Here is a 15,938-nt window from a genome sequence, read left to right on the forward strand (position 1 = left end):
TGTTCTCCAACTGGAGCACTCGCAGGCCAGTGTTTCCCAGTTGTTGGTGTTTATACTACATTTTTTAAGATTTGCCTTAAGACAGTCTTTAAATCTCTTTTGTTGACCACCAGCATTACGCTTTCTATTTTTAAGTTCAGAATAGAGTAGTTGCGTTGGAAGACAATAATCAGGTATCCACACAACATGACCAGTCCAACGAAGCTGACGTGGAAGAATCATTGTTTCAACAATGGTGATCTTTGCTTCATCCAGTACACTGATATTAGTTCACCTGTCTTCCCAAGTGATGTGTAAGATTTTTCGGCGACACCGTTGATGGAATATTTCAAGAAGTTGGAGATGTCGTTTGTAAGTGGTCCATGTTTCACAAGCATACAGTAAGGTTGGTAGTACAATACCTTTGTAAAGAAGCATTTTGGTTTCCCTGTGAATGTCCCAATCCTCAAACACTCTGCACTTCAATCGGAAGAAAGCCGCTCTCGCAGAGCTAAGGCGATGTTGGATTTTGGCATCAGTGTTGACCCTTGTGGAAAGATAACTGCCTAGGTAGGAGAAGTGATCAACATTTTCCAACGTTCCACCATTGAGTTGGATTTGTGGCACTGCAAAGGGGTTATTTTGTACTTGTTGGTACAGCACTTTGGTTTTTTGGATGTTGAGTGACAGGCCAAGCTTTTCGTAAGCTTCTGTGAAGATATTTAGGATGGTTTGGAGGTCATCCTTTGAGCGTGCACACACTACGTTGTCATCAGCATACTGAAGCTCTATATGGTCCAGAAAACTCTGTTTCAACCACCCTGGCCTCTTCTTCATTTGCAGAAGCTGCATGAGATGCAGGAAGAGGAATTGGCAGAATGATAATGGGAGAGACTCTTATGTAGAAGGTTTCCAAATACACCAGTGGATAATACCAATTGAATCTTTTGGCTTTTTTGTCCTGGGGGTTGGGTGGGGGAAGAGAAACCTAATAAAAGGCAGCTGCCATCATATATAACCCCAAAGCATTGCTCCAAGTGGCCAGTTTAACTTTTCTGATTATGTCCCAAATGTTAAAGGACAAAAAACAACCTATGGCAGAGCGGTTGCTTTGTGTGCTGAAGGTTGGTCACTCCCCAGAATCTCCAAGTAGGGCTGGGAAAGTCTCCTGACTGAAAACCTACAGAGCCATTACCAGTCAGTGTAAACAACACTGAGGTAGATGAACCAAGTATTAGTATATGGTGGCATAGGGTAGACTGCATCTACCAGTGAAGGGCTGAGAGGTGTGATTCTTTAAACAACACTAAATAATTTCAGCAGGAAGAAGGTAGCAACAATCCATGGACTTAACTCATTTGAGCATCAGGCCATAAAACTCAAACTATGACATAAAAAAAATTATAATGTCCCTATGTTTCATACTACTTTATAGAAATAATATGAAACAAATGAACATCTGATGGGTTAAGGATGCCCTGTGAGTTACAGTGGTTAGATTAAGGCTATCACCTGCTAGACAGAGTACCGTATTTTTCGTCCTATAGGGCGCACCGGCCCATAGGACGCACCTCGTTTTTTGGGGGGGGGGGGGGAAATGAATTTTAAAAAATTATTTCCTCCCCCCCCAGCTGCGGCTGCAGCCCCAAGCCTTGCGCACACCTGCCCGAAGCACGGGGAGCCCTCCAGAGGGCTCCCCGTGCTTCAGGCTGCAGGCTGCCGCCCCAAGCCTCGCACGCCCGGCGGTACCTCCCACCGGGCGCACAAGGCTTGCGGACACCCGCCCAAAGCACGGGGAGCCCTCCGGAGCCCTTCATTTTTGGAGGGGAAAAAGTGCGTCCCATGGGGCGAAAAATACGGTAACTAGAGGGAAGTCAGTTATGTCAGTGATCTGAGAAACAAGGAGTATTTACCCCAGCTTTGGCCAACCTGGAGCCCTCCAGGTGTTTTAGACTACAACTCCCATCAGTGCTGACTGGGACTGATAGGAGTTGTAGTCCCAAACTTCTGGAGGGCACCAGTTGGCCAAGGTCTCTGCACAATAATCAAGAACAGCTCTGAAGAAACTGTTCATCTCCATCAGACCAATAATGCACATTCCAGGGAAAAAAAATAACTCTGTAAATGTATATCTCTGTGATAGATAGTAATTGCTCCAGCAGAGCCATTACAGCCTATTAGGTCAATATTCTGCATTGCTAAAGTGCTTTAATTAATACACATTTACATAAGATATCAGGAGTTTCTCTCTGAGCCATGACGCAGTCAGGCGGTGGGGGTGGGGGATGTGGAGCGCAGCACCTAGGCTTGCATTGCAATACACAGCACGTCTTGATGCTCAGTTATTTGTTTTAATTTATTAAAAGTGCCTGTCAGAGACTCAAGGCACCAATTACGTTCCTAACAGCATGACTATCTCCATATTCATCAACCGGTGTGTTCTCATGCTTCAGGAAATGAAGGGAATTATATGTTTATGGACTGTACGAGAGAGGATGATGTTCTTAAAGCTCTGCCAACTTGGCCTCCATTCACCAATTGCTTTCTCGCTTTCTGGTGTTCTTTTGGAGTCGTTAAAAAACTGTGTAGCTGTGAACTATATGGATGCCACTCCATTTATCTATAGGGATGTGAAGCTCCCCAGTTTCTCTATAGGACACTTGAGAGTGAAGGGGGGGTTCTTGTTTCTCTCCCCACAAAAAGTTGTGCTTCACAAGCTGAGTTCAGATGCGTGAATGGATGAAATCACAGCTGGTTGTGTTGCTTCCCAGCAGCCCCATAAGCTGCCTGTAACTATGAATATGCCTGCTCAGACGTCCATCCGTCCTTCCCAGAGCTGTGTCTGAACCAACCCTGTAATGCCATGGAGAGCCAAACACGAAGTTCTATGCAATTTACAGAACCGTTGCAACCACCAGTTCTCAAAAGCAAAACCTGACAGAAGAAGTTGTGTTGTTTGAGACTGTCCATTGGCTGGTAGTGATCTCACAGTCAGGGAGAGGAGTGAGAAAATAAAGTGTCAGGAGAGTGATTTGTCAGTGAAATTCTCCCAGTATGTTACCCTGTGAAGAAGGAAGAGCTGATTTGGGCTTTGGGTCGGTTTAGTAAATCTAAAAATGTGTAACTCCACTTGTCTTTTATACTGAATCATTTTAAATAAAGGCTTACTTCAGCGGTTATATTTTAGAGAAGAAGAGGTGTTTATCAGAAAATCCTATCTCCAGCCTTTTACTTTCCGTGGAAACAGACGGCTTGCCTTGCCTCTCTGTAGGATCGTGATTATGACAGAGTTATAAATCATCTGAAGAAACTTTTGCAATACAAATGGAGGTTTGGCATGCATGTGACAAGCTTCTTCAGCCAGCATATCTCATGCACATGTGGAAAATAAACAACTACAAGAGACTTAACGAGCGAGAAAAACGAGAGAAGGTTTGAAGCCTTAGCTCTTGAAGGTCGTGAGAATTTTATTTCAGCAATGTACTTCACCTCAAAGGCCTTATTTCACAGTGGAGTCACCATTATCTTTAGCACCTCTCCCCCCCACCCAACAGAAAGAGAGCACTTATATCCCACACAGCTTAATAAAACTTGTCAAAATCAACACTTCACCCATGTCATAATACCTCTCAATAATACCTCTCATCAGTGCGTTTTTTCCTTAAAAAATGTTTAGGGGCACTCTCATTTTCCTAATATTGAAATACTGCCCCGCAATGAGGCAAACTTAGATTCACAAAATGTTTAGGGGTATGCATACCCCTGCGTCCCCCCAAGAAAAAAAGCACTGCCTCTCATCTCTGAAAGTAAAACATCTGAAAGTAAGTACAATTGCAAAGGCCTGGTGGCACAAACACACTTTCACCAGTGGAATGGACCCCAAATCACAGGTGAAGTGGGCTCACTCATAGCTGTGGGACAGGAAGCCTTGAGACTTGGCTGCATCACCTACCTAAGACTTATATAGGCTTGGGTGGAAGGTGATTTGATCCTGCCTCTCTTGACAACTTGAACTGTGCAAAGTTCTAAACAGCAACTGGCCTGCCTTGCTGGAGGCCTTTGTGTACACCTCTGTCCCTATCTCTGATGTAACTCTTCAGGAGAATTTCTCTTTTGCCTCAGGCAGCAAAAGTGTCTTTGACTGACCCCGTCCCTTGACTCTTTTGGCTGCTAGGAGCAGGAGCGTATTTTAGGTGTCCTCTGTGCAAAAAGAGGCAAGCCGTGGAGCAGACGCTCATTGTATATGGTGAAAGGGTGCAGGGTTTTAGCAGCAGACAGTGTGAGGCCTGATTTGGGGTGTTATAAAAGACCAGCAAATGGGTAATTATTTGTTTTATGATTGCTTAATTCTCCAGCTAGGGGGATTTGCTTGTGAGATTTTCTCCCCCAGGCACCTCAATAACTCAACTGGCCTTTTGTGGGGAGAGCACTATTTGTTACTCTGCCTCAGATGTATTGGGCTTATAGCCTGCCTAGAAGCCTCCTCTTCAGATCTCCCTTTAACACTTCAGCCTTTCTCCGTAACAACCATAATAATAGTGAACATCTGAACATTCATTTACATCTCGCTGCCCCATTTTCCTGCTCCTACGTGTGTGTGGGAGCCTTTATGAAGCGATTACTTAGCTTTGTACACAATTAAACATATTGATCCCACACATTTTCACTGATCCTTTATGAGCCTGTGCTGAATCAAATACTTCATTTCCCCATAAAATCACAACATTTTGTGTGTTTTTCTTCTGAAGACCCTGTGGTTTGCATGTTAATTTGGGTATGCCCAAGGAGAAGGGGAGAAGGATCAATGGGCTTAAATTATTAAAATTATAAGCATCTGTTAATGATTCAGTCAGGTGTTGTAAAACTTACAGTACATCAATTTGCTTACTATATTAATTTTCGTCATGCACCTTGACAAGAGAAGGAAAGGTGTGACACACATCTCTCTTCTCCTTTACTCACAGTGAATGGAAGTGATTCAGAAATACATAGCCTCCCCCCACCCCATCCCGCTTTTTTAAGATTTATACTGAGTGGTGAGCAACTTAGAATGCAGGTGAATGGCAGGTCTGCATTACAAATGCCTGAGGTAACTATAAAAATATAAATGGTATAAGGTTATTGATTTTTTTCCTTGAGGCCACAAATTAGAAATGGCATGCTGAAGGGGGGGCGGAATCACTGGTCTATTCACCAAATTTTAATTAAAACATAAATAAATCATTGTAGTCTCAGCACTTGCATATAAACAATGGGAAAAGATGGCATGCTTACAACAACGTGTCAGTGTTTTGTGACTAACGAGTCACTGCAAAAATACAACATAAATGGGAACCAGACTCCCAAACTAAATAATATCATATGCAAAACATTTCGGCCTATTACAGCAGAAGTCACTGAAACCACACATTGGGATTTGGAAGAAGTTGGGAAGAGAAGGGATGATTTTGCAAAGTACAGCAGTACTTTAAAAAAAGTTAAACGCTCTTCTGACAAAAAATTGTGTGTGTGTTGTATATCTTCCATGGAGTAATGGGCTGCTATGTCCTTATAGCAAACAATAACCATATGCTGTGTTGGGTACAAAGTGTTTGTTGCTTCATCAGTGCTTAAGAAGCTTGGAAAAGGAAGAGTCTTTGTTGTCATAAGCACTCTGTAAAGGCTTTTAATCAAAGCTCAAGGGAACAAAATATTTAATATGGAAAAACAACAATAACAACAACAACGAGGAGGTTGCATTACAGTATCCTCAAAGGGCTTCCTTGCACTTTGGGAGCAGGAAAGGCTGCCCTGTGACTTCCACTGGGATCTAAGGAGATGTGGAAAGAGCAGTAATATACATTCCCACTTAAGAAAGGGAGATGTTGAAGAAGATAAAGGTAGCAGCATAGAGCTGGAGAAGGAGCAGAAAAGAGACACACCAAGCTGATCTGGGGGCTGGAACCAGATTAATGAAGGCTGCTTGAAGGCATCTTGAACATTACCATGACTGAGATGCAGCTGTGGAGAGATTCAAGAAAATCAAAAGCTGTGAAGGGTTCTAGAAGAATCAAGAGGTTCACACTCGCCCTGTCCATCTCTCAGTGTAGATCGTTTGAGTGACCAAAGCAGTTTTAGTTTTAGCAGTTTTAAAGTGGATCAGAAGCCAGACTGGTAAGAATCCAGATAACATGTTGCTAAAACACTACCATACAGTCCAACACTTTGCTCAGAAAGTAAGATTAGATAGATAGATGATAGATAGATGATAGATAGATAGATAGATAGATAGATAGATAGATAGATAGATAGATGATAGATAGATAGATAAAAACAAGCTATGCTATCTATCTATCTATCTCACTACTATCACAGAAAAGCTATCCATAGCCATCAGCTCTGACCTTGTCTTCTTGACCCATCAATGTGCTTTCTAATTCTCTGGACAGGATATTTTGCAAAGTTAAGGGGAAACAGTGCTATAGAGTGCCAGCTGGCAGAGATCATTTACTGAGCCATTTTTGTACTCCTCCTAACTTCTTTAGTGCAGAAAAAGGGCCTGTGCTTACTCAAAGGCTACACACTAAGGTGAGACTGGCAGTTTTATGCTTTGTTTCTTTCATGCAAGGTTGTCTCAGCTGTTAAGTTATATCAAATGTATGGGAGGAAGGTCACAGGCCTGAGTGCCAAAGATTCATCAACAGGCCCCACTAAGCCCCATATCCCGGTTCAAATTCTTTTTAAAAATTCAAAAAGCCTTCTGTTTCCCAGTTGGAACACTCCTCTAGAAGTGCCTCTAAAATTAAGCTTTAAAATAGAAATTTTAAATCCAGTAGAGTATCCCATCCAATTTGGGTATGACCATGACTGCCTCTTTGTGTTCTTCACAGCTGGTTTATTATTATCGTGATAGGGATCGGTTTACACATATAAATTCATAATGTAAGATCAATGCTGCTGGTCCTCAGCATCAATACCACTGAATAAAACGAGCTGTCCATAGTTCTGTCCCTGTCTTGATATTTTCTACACAGGAAGTTACCTTACACTATGTCAGACTACCTTGCTAAGTATTGTCTTCTCTGACTGCAGCACCTCTCCCTTTACCTGCTAAATGATTCCTTTTTTAACGGAAAGTGCTAGGGATTGAACTAAGACATTCTGTGCTCTGCCACTGAGATTTAGTCCATCCTTTACAAAATTTAAAGTGTGTTTACAACCAGTGGTAGCCCTTAGTGGCTGCTTTGCTTTGTAACTTTTGCTCATAGAGAAGCTGCTTCAGCCCCTTGATTATTTTGTTTGTCCTTCTTACGAACCTCTTCTAGCTCTACAATATCCCCTTTTGTGTGTTGTGTGTGGTGACCAGAACTATACCCAGAATTCTAACTGTAGTTGTACCATGAGTTCACATAGACTTTTTGATATTGGCAGTCTTCAATTCCTGGTGATTGCCAAAATGGATTTTGTCTTTTTTCCTACTGGCCGCTTACCAGGATCTATGTTTTCATCAAGCTATTCACCACAACCCCAATATCTGTTCAGATAGCTCAGACCCCATCAACATGTTTTTGAAGTTGGGATTTTTTGTTCCAAAGTGCATCACTTTCCACTTGCTTCCATTGCCCATTTCAGTGCTCGCCCTTCAGTCTGGAAGGATGCATTTGAAGTTCTTCACTATCTGCTTTTGTTTTGTTTTTATTACTCTACATAAAAAGGCAAAGGTAAAGGACCCCTGGATGGTTAGGTCCAGTCAAAGGCGACTATGGGGTTGGGGCTCTCATCTCACTTTCAGGCCGAGGGAGCCGGCGTTTGTCCACAGACAGTTTTCCAGGTCATGTGGCCAGCATGACTAAACCACTACTGGCGCACGGAGGACCGTGACAAGTGCCAGAGCGCATGGAAGTGCCGTTTACCTTCCTGCCACAGCGGTACCTATTTATCTACTTGCACTGGTATGCTTTTGAACTGCTAGGTGGGCAGGAGCTGGGACAGAGCAACAGGAGCTCACTCCGTCACGGAGATTCGAACTGCCGACCTTCCGATCGGCAAGCCCAAGAAGCTCAGTGGTTTAGACCACAGCTCCACCCGCATACTTCTGTGAATATATTGTACAACTTCATTCATCCAAATGCCTTAGGTAGATTCAAACCATCAGAAATTTAACTTGTCTTGCTAATATTATGTAGGACTGGTATGAGTTGCAGAAAGGACATCCAGTAATTATGCTTTTTTTGCTTTTTCTTTTCTTTTCTTTTAAGATTTTGATTAATTAAAGGTACATTGAGCGTTCTTACAGGCCTTTTAACCTGGCAAGTTATGGACTGTCCAGCTATTTAGCATAATAAAATAAATAGGCCAATGGAGGGTCCTATTGCTATCACAGCATAATCATGTGTATAAATATGGAGGGAAATGTGCTTATATGGCAACATTGCATTGAAATGACATGTGGTTGATGGCAATGTAGGTTACATTGTATCGACAGAGGACATATTGATTAACTCAATCTATCTAAGTGGCAAGTACATCATCAGTGATTTGTCATTAATGTGGTATTTACAGTTATCCCTAGGGATTTACTTTATGAGAAATAGCATGTGGCAACAAAAGTAGAAATAAATTATGACCACAAAACATCTTCCTCTTCTGACTATAACACATATGCTAATTATTGTGGTGATATATAGATATATAGACATAGACCAAACAAAAGTGGCAATAGGTTTGGAACACAGACATGCTCCTAAGTTGCTCCCAGCATTGAACTATTATAATGTAATATGTGGAAGGGTTACTGTCTGTCTCATATTATGGCATGTTTAAAGCAGACTACTTCTGGACCCTTGGGGCAATGCTCAAATTATGAAGGAAATCCACAAGCACAACCCAACCTCTCCAATTTTTGCAAAATTTTCCTCTGCCTCCCAAAGTATTTTTAAAACAGAGCTTTGGGGGCTGTCATGAAAAGGTGAGGAGACCAGCCCTGCTCCCTTTAGCTCAAGCATGGGAGTAGCTTTGTGTTCCGGGCCTTCTTCACACACATTTCAAGATAATTTTAGACATGAGAATTAACTGGAGAACCTCCGCTGAAGGTTTGGAAAACTAAACTAAAAAAGATGCATTCTTTTAAAATTAACTTAAATATTCCATCTTTGAGGAAGACAAGAAATTTAAAAAAACCACATATATAATGTTGAAAATTATCTACAATGCAAAGAGCACATTTGTAAATCTCCACTAGTTTAATAAGGAATTAGTGCAAAGACACTTTAGAAAACTGCTCAGTTTTGGGCTCCCATAAGTTGCCAGCAGGGCAGAGTGCCACTGTTGGGAAGCAAAGCACAAAGAATGCTTTGCGACATGCCTGTGGACACTTTTGCTTGGTCTTTTATGTGCTCCTGCTTGCCAGCAGCCCCATGTAAAACCAAATAAGGAGGAACTACTTTCAGGCTTGCTAACAGTTCTTCCAAAGGGGAGGTCTTTTTCCCCCTGCACTCTTCTGTCCCTTAGGAAGTTTTCAATAAATAAAGCATCCTCTGGCATTTGAAGAGTTAATTTGCTGCCATCTAGCGGCCCTCTAGTAATTTTGCAAGCTGTCCTTCGAAGTGCCCTGGAGACAGAGAAGGATCTGTAAAAGGTGTGACATGCTTTGGCATCACCTGTGCTGATACTATGGGCAGGAGGAGGAGGAGGAGCATGCTGTCCCTGCAAAATTATTTGCCCAAGGATTCATGATCACTTTGTTGCTTGTTGGAAGCAGGTTTCTCAAGCACCTTTCAAGGAAAACCTGGCCTTGTTTCGTTTGGAGGGAAAGAAAAAACACCCCACAATTCGCTTATAGCTTCCTTGTGCAAGATAAATAATTAAAATAAAACAGACAGTATGGGATGGCATGCAAGGTCAGTCCAGCCTTGCAAGATAGTAAAGCGATCCACTTCAGAGGGCACCATGTTGAGGAAGGAAAGAATTGATTCTGAATGGTGCAGAAAGGCTTTTCTTAGCATGAGCCTCTTAGTCTCAGGGTCGTAGGTTAGAGACCCATGTGGAGCAAAAAGATCCCTGTATTGCAGGGGGTTGGACTAGATGGCCCTAAGGGTCCCTTCCAACTCTACAATTCTATGAGTCTATGAAAAGTGTTAGCACTAGCAAGAGAACTGGGGGACATTTGGGTTCTGCTATGAAGAGCGAAATGTATTGGACTTTGCGGCAGAAGCAACACTCAAGTACAGTGGTACCTTGGGTTAAGAACTTAATTTGTTCTGGAGGTCCGTACTTAACCTGAAACTGTTCTTAACCTGAGGTACCACTTTAGCTAATGGGGCCTCCTGCTGCTGCCGCGCCGCTGGAGCACGATTTCTGTTCTCATCCTGAAGCAAAGTTCTTAACCCGAGGTACTATTTCTGGGTTAGAGGAGTCTGTAACCAGAAGCGTCTGTATCCAGAGGTACCACTGTATATTTCATACACTTAGGAAGACTAATTGAAGTATACATCCAACTGATGCACACCTGTGTTAACTATCCTGCATACACACCATACGTTTAAAGCACATTATTTTCCTTCAATGAATCCTGGGAACTGCGGTTTACCCATTACAGAGCTACAGTGTCCATTACTTTTAACAAACTACAGTTCCCATGGTTTTTCGGGGGGAATTATGTGTTTGGGTGACAATTAAAATTATTTCTTTGTCATTTTTTTTTAATTAACCTGGCTGCATTGTGTTCTTTTAGAGCTGGATTTCCTCTTAGTCTCCATTTTCTCAGTGCCAGTTGTCAAAACTTGTTTATCCAGCTTCATGTAATGCCTTTCAATATGACCAATCGGTAATTATAAATCTCTGCAACTAGCTTGTTCAGTTACCTGAATTTTGGTTACCAAAACATTTTAAACAGCCTCACATGGCACTTACAAGTTGTATTGCATTCGTGCCTTATTTTTTTAGATATCTGGTTTCATGCAAATATTGCAGCTTTCTTTCCCTGCAGTGCAGGGGAAAGCTATCTGTGGGGAGTGAATTGTGTACTGCGGCAAAAGGCCTCTCTTTTCTATATATATATAATTTGAATTGATTTTCAGTTAATAACTTTTAACCTCCTGAACCAAAGAGTCTGTTGCATGGTACATGCATCAAAGGCTGGATGATAGGCTGGAAACTGCTTTCCTATGTGTCTTCACATCCAGCTGCACAATCCTGGTACCTGCTGAAGATCTAAGTGAAGATTTGAGATGCTAATAGCTGCTTCTTTTTCTCCAAATGGACTAGTTAAAATCCTACAACATTTAAACAATTTAGGCAAATAATGTAGCTGTTCAAAACACATCCCTTGTTTGAGCATGCCAGTAAGCCACAGGAAGAGAGAAAAGCAGTCCTGTATTCTAATTTCAGTTTGATTCTCTGAGTGCTATTGCTTAGGAAGACAAAAATAGCCCAGTGAGAACTGAGCATGCTCTGTGGGCATGGAATGCTGACCAGCTATTAGGAAAGGATGTAGAGAAATTGGTGGTGGGCGGGGGGGGAGCGAGAAAGGAATGGAGTGGCTGGAACAATGAAGAGAAGTACTTCACGTTATATATATTCCACCAACTCATTCAAATTATCAAGGTGGGGTGCAATATTTACAACACAAAACTCTTGCTTATATATTAATAATATCTGTTAGTTTTTAAGTTGCTACTAGACTTTTTTTTTTTTTTTTTTGCTGAAAAAGACTAACATAGCAGCTACCTGCTGGTGGCAATGAAGTCTTTGAATGATTGCACCCAAACAACACCATCCATGAACAAGAAGGAGTTATCGACAGACTTGGGGTAACGGAAATTGCAGAAGTACAAAAAAACTTTAGGAAAATGCTTCTAAGACAGAGCTGGAAAACTTTTCTGGCCTGGCAGGACAGATCTTTATCTCTCCCACCACCCCTGCTTGTGGGCCAACGTTGACAGGTCGGCAGGGCTTGTCAACCATCTGTCCGCCATCTAACATCATGATACTGTCTGCAGCTGACTGATAGGTAGGCGATCCCACCCGGCAGAGTTGTCCTTTGGAGTTGGGGTTATGGGTCTGTTTCACCAGTGCATTCCTTACTGGGAACATTTTAGCAAAGAAGATCCTAGCAGATGAGTGGAAGGTTCAATCTTGTTGGCTACTAGGGTCTTCTTCACCCAAGCATTCTCCACAGGGAATGAGCTAGTGAATCGGTACCCAATGAAATTGAGCCCCACCTCCTTTCCCATCAACTGGGTGATGCCAGCTGATGGACAAAAGGGCATGGTTTGGGGTAAATGGCTTCACAGGCCAGCTAGAAAAAGAATCTCCATAACAAAGAAAGGACAGTCAAGGTAATATTCAGCTGTCCTACGGCTTTGACTGATTTACAATCAAGAATCACAATTGATCTTGAGCATCAGTTGGGGAATACTGCACTAGGCAATTTAAGTGACTGCCTGGGACAGTACATTGAAGGGAGAAGGTGGCATATTTTGAGCAATGGCAATGTTAGATAGTAGTAATGGTCCATCACTAGCATTCCTGTGTTGTGTTTTTGCTTATGTTTCTCTCAAGGACTGCAGGATGTAAGAGGAGGCAAGCAAATGCAGTGCAATATATTTTAATAGGTGAGGACTTTTAAGAATTGGATTGCAGTTTTATGAAAAATGTGCTCAACAAACACCATCCTAACCAGAAATTCTTGTGTCAAATAGGACTATGTGACCATGAAATTACATGAAGCAGTAGCTGCAGGTAGCAGATTTCAGAAGGGCAGCATTTTCTTATCTCCAAAGTCTAATTGGGAGCAGTGACCATGGTGCTATTAAATTAAACGTACATGTAAATGGCCATTTGCCAAGAAAATCCAACATGGTCACATTTGACTTCAAAAGAAGAAATTTCCCCCAAATGAGGGGATTGGTAAAAAGGAAGTTGAAAGGCAAAGTCAAGAGGGTCAAATCATTCCAAAATGCCTGGGAGTTGTTTAAAAACACAATAGTGGAAGCTCATCTGGAGTGGATACCGAAGATGAGGAAAGGTACCATGAGGGCCTAGAGCATGCCAAAGTGGTTGATGAACAGAGTCAAAAGAAAGCTTCCTTAAAAAAAAAATGGAAGTCTTGTTCAAACAAGAGTACACAAGGAGCATAAGGAGATTGCAGAGAAGCTGGACAAATTATTTGGATTTGTGGACATCCAATGAAACTGAATATTGGAATATTCAGGACACATTAAAGAAAATACTAAGCAGTTCATAATTAAACCATGGAACTTGCTCCTACAGGTAGATGGCTTTACAAAAGGATTTGACAATTTCATGGCGAATAAGGCTACTAACCATGATGGCTGTGCTCTGCTTCCATGGTGGGAGGTGGTCATACCTCTGAATACTAGATTCTGGAAGCCTCAGGAAGCCCTGGCTGTAGGCTTCCCACAGGCATCTGTTTGGCCAGAACAGGATGCTAGGTTAGATGGCACCACTGGCCCAATCCAGAAGGCTGCTCTTATATTCTATTGGTACATGCAGTTAAAACAAAAATGCACAGGGAGAGGGTTGGAATCAATTTACTAGTTTGCTGCAGATGCAAAAATGTCTAAAGATGGTTATATACACTTATGCCTTACGGCTGGTATTTTTCACCATCCCTGCCTTATCATCTTCAGTGTGTGAGAGCTTGTAGTGTTGGTGAGTAAAAGGCGGGCTTTTGTAAATAGTTATTTCAGGACCGAATCCTGACCTAGCAAGCTGTGACTCAAATGAAGCTTTACTTGATGGCTTTGGTTGCCGCCCCATCTGTAGAAGAACTGCAGCAATTTGAGTGAGCCGTTTGTGTTTGGTAACATTTAGGATAAACAACACCCAAGTCCAGTTTACTCTTTTGTGTCTTACATACGGCCCCTGGTATCTGCTCTGGGCAGGGTAGCCATATAAGGGATAAAGTTCTGCATGTCTATAAAGCAGTGGAGCTCTGTGTGTGTGTGTGTGTGTGTGTGTGTGTGTTTAGACTTACAGTACAGTCATTATTTTAACAGCACTTATTGTGACTTAAGGTCAACATTCGTCTTCCAGAATTTTCTTTATTGAAGGAACGAAGCTTTATGCCATAACCCCATGTCTCTTCTAATTGAATGAGTGCTTCCTTTGTCCTTGAAGCAACAAAGAAATATGTGCATCTAGTCTCTGCAACATGGAGAGCATCTACTTTCAGATTTGGCATGTCTCAACTTTAAAACCAGCTTCTTCTTTTTTTAAAGGTGTATTGGCACACCTCTGCTTCAATTGCAATGCACAGTACGGAAGGACATTGTTGTGGCTTTCTAGAACAAAGAATTGGCAACCACCACAGCTCAAACACTCACATGCCTATGTGTTTTAGGCATTAATGTGGTCTGTTGGAAGGTTAGGGTCCTTAAGCTTTTCCTTAGCTCTGCCACACATACCTGCAAACTTCTGAATATGCCAGAAAAAATGCTTTCAAATAACTTGAGTTGTTTAACTGGAATGAAAAGACTTTGAATAGTGTAGTTCCTAAATAACCATGCTTGTTGCTGTTGCCACGTGCTTTCCTTCCTGCATAGAATGAGAGAAGATTGTTCCAGTGTGTGGCACAGAGAAAATGCAGCAAAGGATAATGTAGAGGTGCCCACATGTGCTGGAAGTAGCTTTTGATACATCACCATGACATGTACTGATGCAGGGTGGCCACTTCTGCATTGTGATAAAAATGGGGATGCGGATCTGCTAAAGCTAATTTGTGTATATAGGTGCAAATTTAGAAATAATATACTGCACTGCCTGAGCAGTGAGTACCTCAGAATAATCCAAGTACTGGTACAGAGAATATTGTTCCCTAGTTTTGCTAGTCTAACACACTGGTGTTTATTTCATAGTGCTATGTTGTTCTACTGTATGTAACATACTTCCTAACATTTTTCATTTCTCTTCAGTCTCTTTGCTATTGTGCCCTGCAAATTATTTCACAGCACATCATTCCATTAGCACAAGCCCTTGCTTCGCTACTTAACCTGAACTACCACTTGCATAATGCATGACAACTTGGTAACCTGCTGTCTAGATTCAGCCTACCTGAACCTAGTTTTTATGTCACTGTCACTTCTAAACTACTAGTTGCATTGTATTTCTACAAGTATAGTTAACTGTCACTCTGAACTCCTGCACTACCAGTTTCAACTTTAATTTAGACTGGAATCCCTTTGAATTTGGACTGCAATCCCAATATCTTAAATAGTCTCTTGAAACTATGACTCAGAAGTAGAGGCTTTCTGGGTACAGTTTTTTAGTGGCTTGTATTTAGCTGTTGTGGTGGAGGAAAAGCATTTGATGTGCAAAAACTGGCACAGGAGAGTGACACCCAATTATTGCAAGTATCAGTTAGATGTATCTCATGCTAAATTCCTTAACCTTTAAACAGGAGGTGTTCATACTCTCGATAGACTATGGTATGTTAGATATCAGAGTACAAGTCAGCTTGACAAAACCCAGGTACACTTTGTTAATAACCATGTATTATACCTTGAAGAGACATAAGTGCAGGAAAGACGGAAAAAGCTCTGTGCTTGTCAATATTGAGAGCTGGAGGATTAAAACATGGTTCTCTAGCTTTAAATCAGAAGATTAATTGTTTAATGCTATATGTTATATGTTTTGGAAGTCTACATTCTCATTGTGTTCAGTGGGCATATTTTCCTATCACCAATAATTGTTCCACTGCATTGTTCCACTGCATTTCAGAAGTAACCACACTCCAGTAGCTGCACTTTATTTAAAGAGATTTCTTTATCATTTAACTTTATTACAGCAGGCACAGCCTGGACGCTGTTCGAGTGACAAGGACTATTTCCTTAATTACTGTGCATTGATAATAGCATTTACTCTGGCAGCTCCAGTGCTATTCAATCAAGCGAGATTCAATACAAAAAAAGCTGATTTGCCAAAAGGAAGATTAGCATAAGTGCCTGCAGTCACATTCT

This window comes from Podarcis pityusensis (assembly GCF_964106645.2).
Source record: "Podarcis pityusensis genome assembly, chromosome: 6".
NCBI lineage: Eukaryota > Metazoa > Chordata > Lepidosauria > Squamata > Lacertidae > Podarcis > Podarcis pityusensis.